This window comes from Heterocephalus glaber, unplaced genomic scaffold (assembly GCF_053883595.1).
Source record: "Heterocephalus glaber isolate CG9 unplaced genomic scaffold, H.glaber_assembly_v1.0 deba00001538, whole genome shotgun sequence".
In the NCBI taxonomy this organism is placed as follows: domain Eukaryota; kingdom Metazoa; phylum Chordata; class Mammalia; order Rodentia; family Bathyergidae; genus Heterocephalus; species Heterocephalus glaber.
Window position 1 is genome coordinate 32,679,790 of NW_028258333.1, and position 16,219 is coordinate 32,696,008.

At 36.4% G+C, this 16,219-nt stretch overlaps 1 long non-coding RNA gene across 1 annotated transcript in view; it reads right to left on the reverse strand.

Moving 5' to 3' along the window:
* Positions 1 to 15,267, reverse strand: part of LOC147824550 (uncharacterized) — a 123,051-nt gene extending 107,784 nt beyond the window's left edge. The window contains exons 1-3 of the long non-coding RNA XR_015442267.1: positions 15,229 to 15,267; positions 8,858 to 8,933; positions 6,332 to 6,427 (exon numbers count right to left, since the gene is read on the reverse strand). This is a non-coding gene — a long non-coding RNA (uncharacterized LOC147824550). The remainder of the gene's footprint in view (positions 1 to 6,331; positions 6,428 to 8,857; positions 8,934 to 15,228) is intronic.
* Between the last annotated feature and the right edge of the window lie 952 nt (positions 15,268 to 16,219).

A 16,219-nucleotide genomic window follows, 5' to 3' on the forward strand; every position in this document is an offset into this window, starting at 1 on the left:
CAGTCTTCATGATGAGTAGTATTCCATTTTATAAAAAAAACCACATCTTCTTTATCCAGTTTCCAGTTGATGGGCACATGGGTTGTTTCCAAGCTTTAGCTATTACAAACTGTGCTGCTATAAACATGGGTGCACATATATCTCTGTGGTATGATTCTTTTAATTCTTTTGGGAAGATACCCAGCAGGGGGATAGCTGGGTCAAATGGGACTTCCAGTTCTAGTTCTTTGAGGTATCTCCATACTGATTTCCAAAGTGGTTGCACCAGTCTACACTCCCACCAGCAGTGGAACAGTGTTCCTCTTTCCCCACAGCCCTGCCAATATTTGTTATTGGTTGATTTCATGATAGCAGCCATTCTTTCCAGGGTGAGGTGAAATCTCAGTGTTGTTTTCATCTGCATCTCTCTAATGACCAGTGATGTTGATCATTTTTTTCATATATTTATTTGCTGCTTTTACTTCTTTTTCTGAGAAATGTCTGTTCATTTCAGGTGCCCATTTTTGAATTGGGTCTTTAAATTTGGGTGGTCTGATTTTTTTCCAGTTCTCTATGTATTCTAGATAGTAGTCCTTTGTATGAGGTACAGCTGCTAAAATTTTTTTCCCAGATTGTAGATTGTCTCTTAGCTCTGTTGGTGGTTTCTCTTGTAGTGCAGAAACTTTTTAATAAGATGAGATCCCAGTTGTTGATTCTTTCTGCTAGTTCCTGTGCTACTGAGGTTTTGTTCATAAAGTTTTTTCCTATGCCAATGTCTTCAAGAGTTCTACCTAACTTATCTTCCAGCAAGTTTAGTGTTTCTGTTTTAATATTTAGATCTTTAATCCACTTTGATCTTAGTTTAGTGCGTAGTGATAGGTATAGGTCCAGTTTTAATCTTTGGCAGGTTGAAATCCAGTTTTTCCAACACCATTTATTAAATAGGCTATCTTTCCTCCAATGAAGGTGGTTGACTCCTTTGTCAAAGGTGAGGTGGCTGAGTATTTCTGAAGTTGTTTCTGCATGTTCTCATCTAGTCCACTGATCCTTGGGTCTGTTTCTTTGCCAGTACTATGCTGTTTTTATCACAGTAGATTTGTAGTATAGTTTCAAGTTGGGGATTGTGATACCTCCAGCCATGTCTCTGTTGCCCAGAATTGCTTTTGCTATTCTAGGTCTCTTCTGGTTCCAAATGAATTTTTGGATTGTTTTTTCTAGTTCTGTGAAGTATATTGGAATTTCAATCGACATTGCATTAAATCTATATAGTAGTTTTGGAAGTATGGCCATTTTCACTATATTGATTCTTCCTACCCAGGAACGAGGGATGTCTTTTCATTTTCTTGTATCCTCCTTGATCTCCTTTTTCAGAATACTGCAGTTTTCAGTGTAGAGGTCTTTTGCTTCCTTTGTGAGGTTGATTCCTAGATATTTCATTTTTTTGGATGCTATTTTAAAAAGAATTGCTTCCTGAATTTCTCTCTCAGTGAATCTGCAATATGTGTATAAGAAGGCTATTATTTTTTGACTGTTGACCTTATATCCAGCTACTCTACTGAATCTGTCAATTAAGTCTTGAAGTATTTTGGCTGAGTTTTTTGGGTCTTCTATGTAAAATATCATATCATCAGCAAATAATGACAGTTTAACTTCTTCTTTTCCTATTTTTATTCCTTTTATTTCTTTCTCTTTTCTAATTGCTGTGGCTAATGTTTCCAGAACTATATTGAATAGGAGTGGTGAAAGTGGGCATCCTTGTATTGTTCCTGATTTTACCATAAAAGTTGTCAGTTTTTGACCATTTAGTATGATGTTGGCTGTTGGTTTTCCATAGATAGCCTTAATCAGGTTGAGATAAAGACCTTCTATTTCAATTTTCTGTAGCATTTTTATCATGAATCGGTGTTGGATTTTGTCAAGTGCCTTAACTGCATCTATTGAGATCATCATATGGTTTTTGTCCTTGAGTCTGTTAATATAGTATATTACATTTATTGATTTACGAATGTTGAACCATCCTTACATGCCTGGGATAAATCCTACTTGGTCAGGGTGTATGATCTTCTTGATGACACTCTGTATTCTGTTTGCCAGTATCTTGTTGAGGATTTTTGTATCTATGTTCATTATGGAGATTGGCCTGTAGTTCTCCTTTTGGGGTTGGGTCTTTCTCTGATTTTGGAATCAAAGTAACACTTGTTTCCAGGAATGAATTTGGAAGCCTTGCTTCCCTTTCAATTTCCTTGATGAGTTTAAAGAGTAATGGCATTAGTTCTTCTTTAAATGTCTTGCAGAATTCAGCAGTGAACCCATCAGGACCTGGGCTTTTCTTTGTTGTAAATATTTTTATTACATTTTCAATTTCACTCATTGTAATTGGGGTGTTTAGAATTTCTATATCTTCTTCATTTAACTTTGGCAATTTGTAAGTATCTAGGAATCTGTCCATTTCTTCTGTGTTTTACATTTTATTAGAGCACAGTTTCTCAAAGTAGGTATTGATGATCCTCTGGTTCTCTGCTGGATTTCTGCTGAATTGAGGCCATTGACATTGATAGTTATAATTGATAGATACTGATATCCTTGTCATGATGTTTTGCTGTTGCTGGCTCTTTTATTTCTTATTTTTTCCCCCTTTCCCTTTAGTTTCTTACCTTGCCTGGTGGCTTCCCTCTGTTGGGCCTCATGCAATTGTGACCTTCATTGTCTTTTTCTAGGATATTGTTTAGAATTGTTTAGAGTGCTGGTTTGATGTTCATGAAATTTCTCAGGTATTCTTTGTTGTGTAAGTATCTAATTTCCCCATTGATTTTGAAAGATAATTTTGCAGGATACAACAGTGTAGGTTGGAAGTTATTTTCTTTTAGGGCTTGAAATACTTCACTCCAGGCTCCCCTTGATTTGAGGGTTTGTATTGAGAAGTATGCCATGATTCTGATGGGCTTTCCTTTATAGGTGATTTGTTTCTTTTCTCTAACTGCCTGTAGGATTTTGTTCTTCTGTTGGGTTTCTGGGATCTTGACTATTATATGTCTAGATGTAGATTTTTCTTGATCATGGCTAATTGGAGTTCTATATGCCTCACTTATCTGTATGTCCAATTCTACACCTCTGGGAAGTTTTCTACTATTACTTCTGTGAACAGTTTTTTTATGTCAATTGTATTTTCTCCTGTTTTTTTGTGGACTGCTATCAGTCCTATGTTGTTGTTCTTTGCATCATCTAGCAGCTGCTGGGTTGATTTCTCATGATCCCTTGCTATTTTGAAGAGATCTCTGTTTTCATGGTCCTTAACCTCAATCCTGTCTTCTATATCTGATATTCTTTCTTCAGATTCCCTTAATCTGCTCTGTATACTTTCAGTGGAGTTTTTTATCTCCTGAATATCTGTTTGAATCTGTTTTATGGATTCCATTTCTTTCTTATGTTGGGGGTTCATGGTTTTCATTTCTTTCTTATGCTGGGCTTTCATGGCTTCCAGCATGTTTCTGATCTCATCTATTTTTTTTAATGTTTCTGTTCTAGAGCCTCTAATCATGTCTTTCACTCTGCTCACCATCTCTGTAGTTATCTGGGTGATTCTTTCTGTTTTGAATTTTTGTAGAGCCTCATTCATCGGTTTTGTTACTTCCTGTGCTATCAGTTCAGGTTGTCCAGGTGGTTGATTATTAGACTTTTCCACCTCATTTCCCCCAGAATTTGCCTTTTATGGGGTGGGAGTCTGACTTGGTGCCTTGCCTAAATGCCTTGTCATTTTTGTTTTTGGTACTGTCCTTGGTTTAGTTCCTGGGTTGATATTTTGAAGTTGCTTATTGTTAGTTTCTTTGTTGTTGTATTTAGAACACTTATGGAATGATTGCTTCTCAGAGGTGTCTTCCAGATATAGCTAGTCTTTAGGTTTTGAGTCTCTAATGGCACTAAGGCTGTCTCATTTTCATTATACCAGGAAGGACAACTGATTAGATCAATCACAACACCTTAGCCCAAGTGATACAATCAGCAACACAATAGGATCAAGTAACTCTTAGAAAATGACAATTTGTGGTAGTTATTAATCTATCACCTTCAACTGTGCGAATTAAATCAAAATCAAGGACCAACCCAACATATGCTTATAGTGAACAAAGAATATAGTAGCTTTATCCCTCGGGATAGGGAGTTAGAAGGAGTTGGAGAGGGTGGGAAGGTTAGCAGTGAAGGCAGAGGGCACAGATAAGAGAAGGAAAGAGAAGAAAAGAAAAATATATAAGATATATGTATTAGGGCCATAAGAGGAACACAAAGGGGGATGAACAATGTGGGACAACAAGGGAGTGAGGCAGAGAGAAAGAAAAGAGAAAAGAAAGAAAAAAGAGAAAAATAAAAATTTTAAAAGAGTAGCAAAGAAGAAAAAAATTAAAAATAAGAGCAAAAAAAATAGTGGTAGTTTTGAAAATAATAAATAAAAGATAAAAATGAAGGGCCTCCTTCAGGGTATGTCTCTGCTGTCACAATAGACAATGTGGGCAGCAGTGTGCAGTTATATGTCAATGAGTCTCAGTAAGCCAGTCACAGACCTATGAGAATCAGGCAGATTTCTGGCTGTAAGTCCCAAGTTGAGCTCCCTGTCCTCCTGGAGGTTTAAACTCTACAAGGTTCTATTGCAGGTTCCAACTGCCTTTGCCCTGAAGATAGTCCAGCTTCCAATGGGAGATGATGATCTCTCCAGCTTACCAAGTATGGTGGTCTGGTGTGCCTTTATTGCAGAGATTCTCTTCATTTTTCCAGTTTTCATCAGGGAGCCTGAGAGAGGCCCTCTCTCTGTTGTTCACTTCTGCAGCTCAGGACAATGGCCTTTATGCCCCCCTGTGCCTCTGCAGTGTGGCTCCAAGTAGCTGCACAGCGAAGAGGCCAGAGGCGGCGGGGAGGGTGGTCCTTACTAGCTAGGTCTCCTGGTTGCAACTGAGTAGAGTGAGCTGGACTCAGCAGGGTGTAGTCAGCCCGAGGCAGCTCTGGAAGTGTGGCTGAGCTGGCAGCTCAATCCTAAAATATTAAGTGTATTTCCCTTTAGATCCTAGCTGAGGCTAGAAGTTGTTTTTCTCTAAGGAATCCAACTTCCATTTTTGTGAAGGGAACTTTTGAAACCATTTAGCATATTTTCATACAGATGGATCTTGGTTCTAACTGATCTCTTTCAATTTTTAGTTTGTGATTTCTTATTTTTATAGGTTTTCTTTCAAATAGGGTTACAAATGATAAAAATATCAAACATAAAGTTAAAAAACATAAGCAAAATCAGAGGCTGTTGGAAGTCTTCAAAACTGAATTGCTGAATGACACTAAGGTGTTTTAAGCATTCTTCAAGTTAAAATATCTTGTGAACTAATTAGAAAGAAGTTGTGAAGTTTGTCTGACTTATTTATTCTTATTAATATGCTTTATTTGGTTGACATCTGAAGAATTAATAGTAACAGAAAGACGTAACTTAAATATTTGATTTATCCTTATTTCTATTCCATTGTATTCTGTAAAAATAAAGTAATAACTATACAATAAGTGTAATGTGTATAGACTCGCATAATGTGTGTACTGAAAATATGAGACAAACTTATAGGAATTTACTTACCAGTCCTATAATTTTTTCCTTATTATTAACTTCTTTTGACCCCAGTTTTCTCATTTATAAGGTAAGGATAACAGAGCTATCTGATAAAGGCAAGTCCATACATGAAAAGGACCTATAACTACACACAGTGGTAGCTCAGTGTTTTATTATGATTTAAATGATCTATGATTGAGACTTGAGTAACAGAGACAATATCTGATTATATTAAAAAAGTAGGTACATATATCAAACTAAGCTCTACATTGGTAGAGGCCTAGAGTCAGAAGTTCACTGAAGAGGCTGAATGTCTTTGTTGCTGCACAAAGCTATTAGATACATATGATTTTTATATAGTTCAGACAAATACTTGAATAATGGCTTATAGTGGGGTAAGAAGGAATATTGGAAGATCTGGGTGTATAGCTGGGTGATAGAGTGCATATCTGGCATGCACAAGGCCCCAAGTTTGAAATCCAGCACCAATGACAACAAAAACAGTGATTATTGCAAGACCAGTTAGAAGACTATTATAGTAAGACAGCTGAGAGTTAATATTTTAACTAGGGTAGTAGCAGTGGACTTAGAGAAATACGAACAAATTGAAGATTTATTTTGGAGGTAGGGCCTTCAGCAATTATTGCTGGATTTCCTATGCCTTGTTGAAGGTGAGGAAATTTATGAATCACGATTCACTCCCTCTCCCCTACTGTTGGGAGCAATGCTACATAATTCTAGGGAAAAATCATTTGGTTAGCCTAGTTCTCTTACCTACAGCCAAGCTACAGAATAACTCCAGTTTGGCCTCCGGTCACAACTGAGACTTCAGTGATCCAGTGATGCTCTGATTCTCCAGGACAAGAAACCCTGGGAGAACAAACATCTGCTCAGTTCCTCGTTGTTCTTGGACTGTTAACATCTTGTTTACCCGAGATGTACTGACTCTCTGCAAGCCTTTTGTTACACCTTGTTTATCCCAATGTGAACTACTGAACTCTCTGCAAGTCATTTGTTACATTTGTTTCTCCCGATGTACTGAATTCTCTGCAAGTCATTTGTTACAAGGTACTGAATAAAAGGTGTGGTAAGCTGGGGGCTTTTGTCTTTGCCACCCAGAGCAGTACTGATCAGACCCAAAGCTCAGCTTCTTCTGTCTCATTTTTCTACCTTTCCTGTAATTCGCTGTGTGCTGCCGTGCCTCGCAGGAGACCAGGACTCACTGCAGAGGTTCTGGTAACGTCCCCTTCCCCTGTCCCCTACACCCTACTGCCTGAAAAAAAGGAATGGCCTTAGCAACAAAATACTCAGTGATACATTTACTAAGTTCACAATGATTGGGAGAGAAGGGAGTTTTGTATCCATGAAGTTAACCTCCCTATCAGGTATTAATCAAAGGACTTGGGCCAGGGAAATAAAACTGTACACCATAAGCATGAAACCTATGAGATATAAAAAAGACAAGTAAATCTATGGTAGTGAATATAATCATAAGAGTTTATGTAGAGAGGTGAAAAGACCTAGGGACCTCCACCTTTGCTCAACTTAGTCTGTATTCAGTTGCTGTAACTTAATGCCACAGACTGGTAATTTATGAAGAACAGAGAGAGAGATTTATTCAACTCATGTTCTGGAAGATAAGAATTCTAATAGGATGATGGCAGAATCTTTTCAGCATCTGGTGAGTGCCTTATTGCTGCATCATCACATGACAAAGGACATCACATGGTGTGACAGAGCAAGCTTAGTAACTTGGGTCTCTCTTCTTACAAAGCTACTAACACCATTATGGAAGCAATACTCTCATGACTTCATCAAATCTTAGCTGACTTCCAAAGAACCCATCTTCTAGTGCCATTGACATATGCTTTTGGGGATTAAGATTCCACATGAGTTTTGGAGGGGAAAAACACCTATACTGTAGCACACAAGGTTAGGAGAATAAGTCCTAACAGAGAAAGCTGAGAATGAGTGACAGGGGTGGGAGAAACCAAGATAAATTGTATTAAAAGCAAAAAAACCCTACTCCCCCAAGGATGCATTAAATCAGGTCTTTGTCTCTTGAATTATTAGACAGATTAGCTAAAGATCTTCTCATTGTAGTCAGATTCAGGAGCTTCATTAACATGAATTAAAAATGATAAGAAAGAGACTATTTCTGCTAATATCTCCCAGATAAATGTAGCTACTCAATGAAAAGTTAAGAGAACGCAGGAGCCAGAATTCTTCAGATTGTTGGCTCCTTCATTCAGGTATTTTGGATGGAAGACAAGTCTTTGGTACCAATAGGCTTTACTCCTTCCCCACAAAGTGAGCTAGACCTGTCTTTGCAAACAATATAGCCTGAAAGTTTTTTATTTTACACTTGGTTCCTACTAGATGAAGGTTTTCTAAAGGTGGGTCTAATCAACAAACTTCCCCAAACTATCTAATGGCATAGCAGCCCTTCTTGTGATATTTTGTCTGCCTTTTGATATAGAAATAAGCACAGTTACAAATATAAATATTCTTCTACATAATCACCTAGCCTTAAAGACAGAGAACTTTTCTTATTCATTTCTGTAGCTCCAATATAAAGCCAGCATCTGACAGAGAGTAGAAACTTAAATCAACATTTCTTGAATGAGGGAATAAATAAATGTAGAGTGCTAAGGTAGTAGAAACAAGGATGATTCAAAATGAATCTTCTATTATAAAACTATTCTTATGTCATCTTTTATCTACATCTATACAAAGTATTGATATGTTTACCATACTCTTACATTCCAAAACCTCTTCCTAGGCATCAATATTCTAAAAAAGGTATGAATTTTCCACCTTATTTTTTTGCACTCAAGGAAGCTATTTTTCTAATGCAACAAAGCCAGTGAAAAGAACCAAGCCAAAACTCTATAATACCAAGAGCAATGGTGAGGCTGAGCTGCAACATTGTATATATTTTATGAGAAAAAAAATCCAAATTGATATTTAATAGTTTTATAGTTTTGCCAGGAGCACACAGACTGCAAAAAAACACTTGTAGATTGCACTGGGATATTTAAAGAAAAAAGCAGGCTCAATAAGCATTTCCATGTTTTGTATATTTGCTTTTCAAGAAAAGATGTTGAATAGGCCATTTGATATGTTAGCTGAATGCAGCTGTTTAGATATTTGTTTGGCCTGCTATTGAATTTTTCATTAAAAATATGTGGTTAACAGCAGCCAACCTGATTTGCATGTGTGTGTTTCTGATTTGTTCACCGCTATGCCTCCCATCTCCTACAACTTAATCACACCCAGGCGCCCGCCCCATTACATTACCAGAAGGGAAGTGATGGACATCCTTTGACTCTCTTCATGACCCCCTGATAATCCTGTTTCACACACAGGCTCCCTGCTGGAGGAAACACAAAAGCTGCCACTGTAGTTCTTTACTTCCAGTCGATATTCTGACAGACTTGATCTAGCAAATTAGTATGCTGTGGTAGGGGCATGACAAAAGACCCTTTTGACACACTCTGAATCAATACCAAGGCCGACAGAGAGCCATTTCACCGTAGTTCTGTTATTTTTCCCCTTTTGATGACCTTTTGCTTTTTTTCCCCCAGCTTATATGACCTTGTCAGATTTTAAAACATAATGTTAGAAAAGTCATCCTTGCACATACATGTGCATGGGCATACACACTTACACACACCCACTATATGGCATACAAAAATTCCTAATGACAATGTAAAAGAGAAATGCAGCTGGTTAGGAGATTTGAGTACCTTTTCAAACAAAAATGATCCTTCTTTCTACCAAAGAAAAGGAGAACCCAGGAAGATAATCAGGCATCACGAATGGCTATATATTCTAGTGAATTCAGTCTAATTAGGCCAGGACAGTTTTTTTCATTTCATTTTGTGTTATGCTTAGACATTACTAGTTTTCAAATTCTAAAACTTGTTAAAATGAAACATACATCAATGAGTGTTTTATATTTAACATTGCTCATTAGTTATATTAACTGAGGCTCCTGAGTTAATATATTAAAAATTTTGTTAAATTTCTGAGTTTATTACCATTAAAAAGTAAACTACATATGATTATTGGGAATAATATACTACTATTAACAAAAATATAGTCTGTCTGCCAATTTTTAATTAAGCAAAGTTTTACTTCATATCTTGAAGTTTTGGGAAACAATTCTAATTTTCCACACTTATAAGGTATTATATTGCAATCCTCCCTACCACATGTCTGATATCAACTCTCCAAGTGTCTGGTTAGGGTTACATATTTAGTATAAATATTATCTCATCTGGTAAATGCAGATGTCACAACATTTTATTTTAATTTGGAAGGCATGCTTATGTCTATTACAAATACTAATTCACTCAAATGTTACTTAATTCACTATATAGAAAATAAGAGGCCTATGTTACAAAAATTAACTGTGTTAAAATCTTATCTTTGATCTTCTTTTTAGTTGTAATCAGTGAAAGTAAATACTTTAAACTGTCCCTCAGAGGTTAATATGCTAATGCTCCAGAGATCTGACCAACAGAATAGAGGTATTCCAGGGTTCAGGATATATTTTATCACTGCATGCAATGAAACTCTTTCCTAAAACAGGTGCACAGATGATGGCTAGTGTTTTCCAGGAAGTATGTGCACCACTCATGTAGCACTTCATCATTTTTCGGCTCAGAAACCTTATCTCAGATGAAACAACTCTTAGCTTCAAGTCTGATACATGGCTGCTAATGATAATCCTTTCTAGAAGTGTGATGGTGAAGTTGACCAACCTAATTTCAAATCCTTGTTCATTTAACTTCAATGAACATTGCTAGGAGCTCAAAGTAGTCTCCAAATCATACCAGCTTTGTAATACATGTTTTTTGTTTTATCAGCACTAAAATCAGGACTAATATCAGATTGATTCATGAGCCTCTGTGTTCTTGGCACATAGTTGGATGGCACAAGATAAATCACAGGTGTAATGCCATTAATATACAATCTCCTTGGGAAATCTACATTTTCAGACCACTACCATTCTGGTAATATACAGTATTCACAATAAAAGAAACTATTGTTTCATACAACTTCTTTTATATAATTCAAAGTATACAAACCCCTGGAGGATAAATATCTACATTTAAGCCTATATTATCATTCTAATTTAGATTATTAGTAGAAACACAAAATATTATGTGCAAATGAGAAAATGATTTTTAAGATGCTTTCTGAAAATCTTTAATTTTTTTTGGCTCAAGAGTACTTATAATTCTTAAAAATTAATGGACTATGAAAAACAATTTTTGGAATGTCTGTGACTTCATGCCCAAACAAATAACACACTTCTGATCATTTTTCTACACTTTGACCTCCCCAATACACACACACACACACACACGCACGCACACTCCATCATGATCCACCAGTTTATAAACTCCATAGAGATGGGGACTGTTCTACTATAGAACAGACAAGATTTCCCTGCAGGTAAGGCAAAAATATGAGAAGTCTTATTTGTGTCATATTAAAATCACTCACTTTTACCAGGGATTAGACCCAGGGTTTTTTCCATGCTAGGCAAAGCTCTACCACTGATCTTCATCCCAGCCCTTTTAATTTTGTTTTGAAATGGCACCTCACTAATGCTGAGCTTGGATTTGTGATCCTCCTGACTCAGTGTCAGGAATTATAGGCTTGCATCATCACAGCTAGAAAAAGTTTAACTTTGAATGTCACAGCCCAGTTGCCTGAAAGAGGACAGTTAAACATCATAGAGAGGCATATATAAATAAGAAAGATATATGTTCAACTGTAATCCAAAGAGAAAACCTCCATCATGATAAAAAAGATCGCTACAATTTTATTGTTTTTCCCATGCACAGATTTTTAAAAAATATTTCTTGTAAATTCTAATTATTATTTTTTCTGCATTAGAATTTTTTCTGATGCATTATCATGCCCTTGTCTCAGGCCTTAGTTAATAGTAGAAAGTCCGATGAGCATTCATTTAGGACTTCTGCATTATAAAGTTGTATCTTTAGAAAACTTTAGAAAAAAATTTTGCAAATTTGTCTCTTTTTGATTTCTGTAGTGTTCATTATGTGACTTTACACTTCACCCATAACTTTTAAGTAATTGAACCCAAGTTTACAATAAAGGAACAGAGAGAATCTCTTGATTTGCAATATCCTCAGTCAGCCTGTGCAAACACATTTGCGTGAAAACCCAGTGACTTCCAGTGGGTGTCTAGAGCTCAGGCAAGATAACATGTATACCTTACAAAATAGCTTTCCAAGTTACATTTATATCTTTTCCATCTATACAAACCATTATTTGTGCATGACTTTAGATGTATTTCCCTTTATTTATTTAAAAAGAGTTCAAAGCTAAAATTCTTGAGTCAGATGTAAGCTACACTGAAGAATATATCTACATAAAGCTCAAGTATTTTATAAGATATGGGCACTGTTTTCTTGAAAATAAATCATAATCTTGCCTGAAACTTGAAAGAATAAATGTTAAATATAGGAACTATTTCTTTATTCACAACATTAATGAGAATGCCAAAGTTCTTACACAACTCATTCTTGAATATTTAGCAACATTTTATTCATCTTATCTTTATAAGTCTTCCTGTTACTGCTTGGATTCTGTCTTCCCCCTGAAGACTTTCTTTTCTCCAAGTTTCTTAAAATAGTGGTACGTCAGTGAAAGTAGAGAAAAATGTAACTTAAGGCATTAATCTATGCAGGGATTTTTCATGATGTTCTTTAATTCTACAGTTTTCAATACAATTAAAACATTGAAATGTTAAGGTGGATGACTACATAATTTATAAAAGAAGATTAAAAGATTCCAATATGACACAAATAAAACTTGTCAGAGATTTTCAAGCTTTTATTCAAGTAATTACTATAAAACACATGATTTTCAGGACTGAAAAAGTGTCGGTAAGGGATGCGTTATCATTGGTAAAGGGAAAAAGGTAAATGGATAAAAAATTTAAATAAGGTAATTCCAAATACTTAAAAGGCTCAGAACCTACTCACTACTGATATCTACATTTAAAAAAAATTCTGCTTAGCTTGATACCTTAGGTCTTTTCTCCTCCAAATGGCTTTAATTTAGAGTGATTTCAAATGGGAAAATACCTCTAAAATGCCATTACATTTTTCATGGCTTTGAACTAAATGAGATAATGTGGCAAGTGACTAAGTTCAAGTCTAATGGTATCTTCAAATTCATTAGTACTCTAACTATAATTTCAATGAATCCTTTAGAAATAAGATGGCACAATCATGAAAATGCATGTAGAGTATTCTACTCCCTAAATTAGGAAAGTCTGGTTTGGCTGGATTCCCATTTACTAGAGCAAAACCCTATTGATCCCTTCTGAGAAAATCAGAAAACTCTGTTAGCTATGTGAGTCAAAGCTAATAGAGGGATGAAACCGTGTCACCACCACAAGAGGTATGGAGGCACATGGAGGATTAGACCTGCCAGGACTGTGATTATGCCTAGTTGTGGGCTGTTAGACAGTTAGGTAAGCAAGCAGTGGTCCGTGGTTCTGGTGGAAAGTACAATAGGACTGAGTCTCTTCCAGACACAATGAAAAGAACAAAATAAGTCAAATTTTGGAAACAAAGGAGAGGTACCTTGTGGGGTGAAGATGTCCTAATAGAAACTAGATTCATTCTCCTCCTGTTTTCTAGTAGCATAGCAAGGAAGCTCTCCAGGGTCTTTGAAGGTGCTACAGAAAATTCTAGATGGATTGAAGTATAATGACACCTACTTGAATTTCTCCCTAGGAAGATGTCCTGCAATTTTGGCTCAGATACCTCACTTTGAAGAGGGAGGACAGAGTCAGAAGTATGTTGCAGTCCATTTCTTCATTCCACCCAGAAGGATGTCAGTGTCTTAGGTCTCACAGTTGAGTCTAGACAATCTTGAATAGGACATTCAAGAGTTACTGAGGGTGTGGCTCCATGGCAGAGCACTTGCCTGGCATGTATGAGGCCAAGGGTTTGATACCCAGCAGGGAAAAAACCAAACAAACAAAACTGAGAAAACAAGCTGAATCTTGTATTTCTCATAGTTCCTCTCTCTCTACTTGCATTTCCTGTTAATATGTCATCTTTTCTTGTCTTTTTTACTTTTCTTTCTTTTCTTCCCCCTTTTTATTTTCTCTTCTTTTCATTAACCCTTTTTCTTTCATTTTTCTGCCAACTAGGTTACATTTCATCTCAACTTTTAAGCCTTATTTCTGTAGGATCTATTGAATCCTTCCTTTCTACACTTCTCTGGCTTGTCACTTTTCTTCAGTTTCTATGAAAACATTGACTGGAGAAAAATACACTAACCCCAGTTTGTTTTTAAGTCCTAGAGACCATCTCCACAAATCTTTTTTGGATTTTGCTTATAGGATAAGTCTGGCATAGTAGAATACTCTGTAGTACTTGATGACAGGCACCAGGAGCCAACACTTTAGATTTTAGGAAACTTTGCTCCTGACTAAATAGGATTAAGGCTATTTAAAAATGTAATTCATTTGGATTTCCCTTTTCTTTTAGACACCTGCCTATAGTGCTTATTTTGTCTAGGTGAAAAACATGACTTGCTTCAGGGAATAATTAACTTAGTTTATGTACGGTGCATTTTTTTTTATTAAGGGTTCGAATTACTCAATGAAAAACTGTTTCCAGAAAGTAAAACACAAAGAACAACGTGGTTTCAGGACTGTGATGCCTTACCCTCCAGTCAGTGAAACTTTATACTGCCTACAGCCTATGGAAATGTTATACTTTGGCCATGTCATGAATCTTACCAAATCAAAGTCCCACAGCACTTTGCAGGACATTGTACAGGAGAGAGAAATATTCAAGTGGAAGATGGCAGTTACTGTACTCTAGGTTTGACTCAAGGTGATGAATTGGCCTTGTGCATGTCTGGTTCCTCATTTTTGTTCTTCTACCTGGGCCTCTCATATCACTCCCAACCATCTTCCTCCCTGTACTATTTTTAAAGACTTTTTATTATAGGAACTAAGACTCTATGCAACCTTTTTTACAGGTATTTATTTTATTCAAAACATTATTATCGTGCTTTTTATATAAGATTTTTAAAACAGCATCTTGAAAACACCCTTGGTTAACTAGGAACCTCCGTTCATTCTCCCTCCTTCCTAATGAGAATTGGTATTATTTTCAAGTACTTATTCTTCTCTTCCAAAGCCACATTTCTCAAGAAAAACCTGACTTCACCCCTGGTGCAGAAGCAGGTCGATTGGATTAGGATTTATGAAATAAAGAGATACTTTGCAAAGGAGCATGTGGGAAGTTTCCTCGATTCACATATAAGATACAAGATGTCTTTCCTTTTCTTGAGATGTCACTACTGTATGATATGATAACCCTGTCATTGCTTTTGCTATCTGTTTCAGAAGAGAGATAAAAATCAAAGATGGTAGAGAGGAAAGATGCAAGTAACTTGTCCCAGAAGGCATATGTAAGTAGCTGGGTCAAACAGCAACCCAACCTCTGGGTTACCATTCACATGAGATAATACATTTTTTTATTATCCCAAATATTTCAGTTTATATATGGCCTGCAGATTAAAACATTTAATGGATGTAAAGACTCACAAAATTCAAGCCCTCAAGTTATGCATAGAGAGACCACAGTAATCTCACTCACCATCCTTATCCCCAGTGCCCAGCTTGGTGTACAACTTCTACCAAGAGAGAAAATCCCTTGAAAGTTTTAAGGTTTAAATAGCCTTTTATTTAATGTAAAACCTTTTCTGCTCCTGCCTCCAACCGTTACTAACTTGGAACTGTTAATAATTAACATTTTATAAGGGAAAACAGAGCAAAACCTTTCAACTCTGAGATATAATAGAGCAGAAGAGACAGACAACAGAAATGCAAGATCAGCGTTACCTGCATCTGTTTTACTTGCAGGCAAATCTGAAGTCCTACATTTGCTCCCTGCTTGTTCATATGTGACTATGAAATGAACATTTTATATTTCAATGAGCAAACACTGTGTTCTCTTTGGCAGCATATTTATTTGACTAATCTTTGCTGAGGGCATAAATATCAGCATGGCACTGGTGGGAGAGAGATTTTTCAGACATAGTTCTGCAAGCAGAGTTTCCAGTTCAAGGGTTGTACAATAAGTATAGGAAGGATCAAAGAGAAGATGTATAAGACAGTGGCCCTAACCTTTTCAGCAATATGCTAGGTAGGGTAGGAGAGACATCATTTCCTGCGTGGCTGTGATCACAGTGCTCCCACAGCTTGGGTGCTCTTCCTGCAGTCATTTCTATTTCTGCGCCTCTTGGATGAAGCCAACATAGATGTTCATTACAAAGATTTTCATTCCAGCTTCAGTGCTATAGATTTATATGAAGAAGCTTCTAATATGTGGAGAAACACTTCATTGTATTCTGTTTCTAGTGATGTTATGTATAAGCTTTTCTATAACACATTCCATGTCTGGAACCCTCAACAATGGTGAAAGTCCCTCATGCCTGTTGAAGTCTGAGCTCTTTCAAGTGAAAAAGCCCTAAGAGATTTCCAGAATACAGCTCAGAAGCCTGGGTCTGATTATAGCTTCTATTCGATTGGAAGTCTTTTTCTTTAAGGCTACCCAAAGGTTATACATTATATAAATGCCTTTAAGG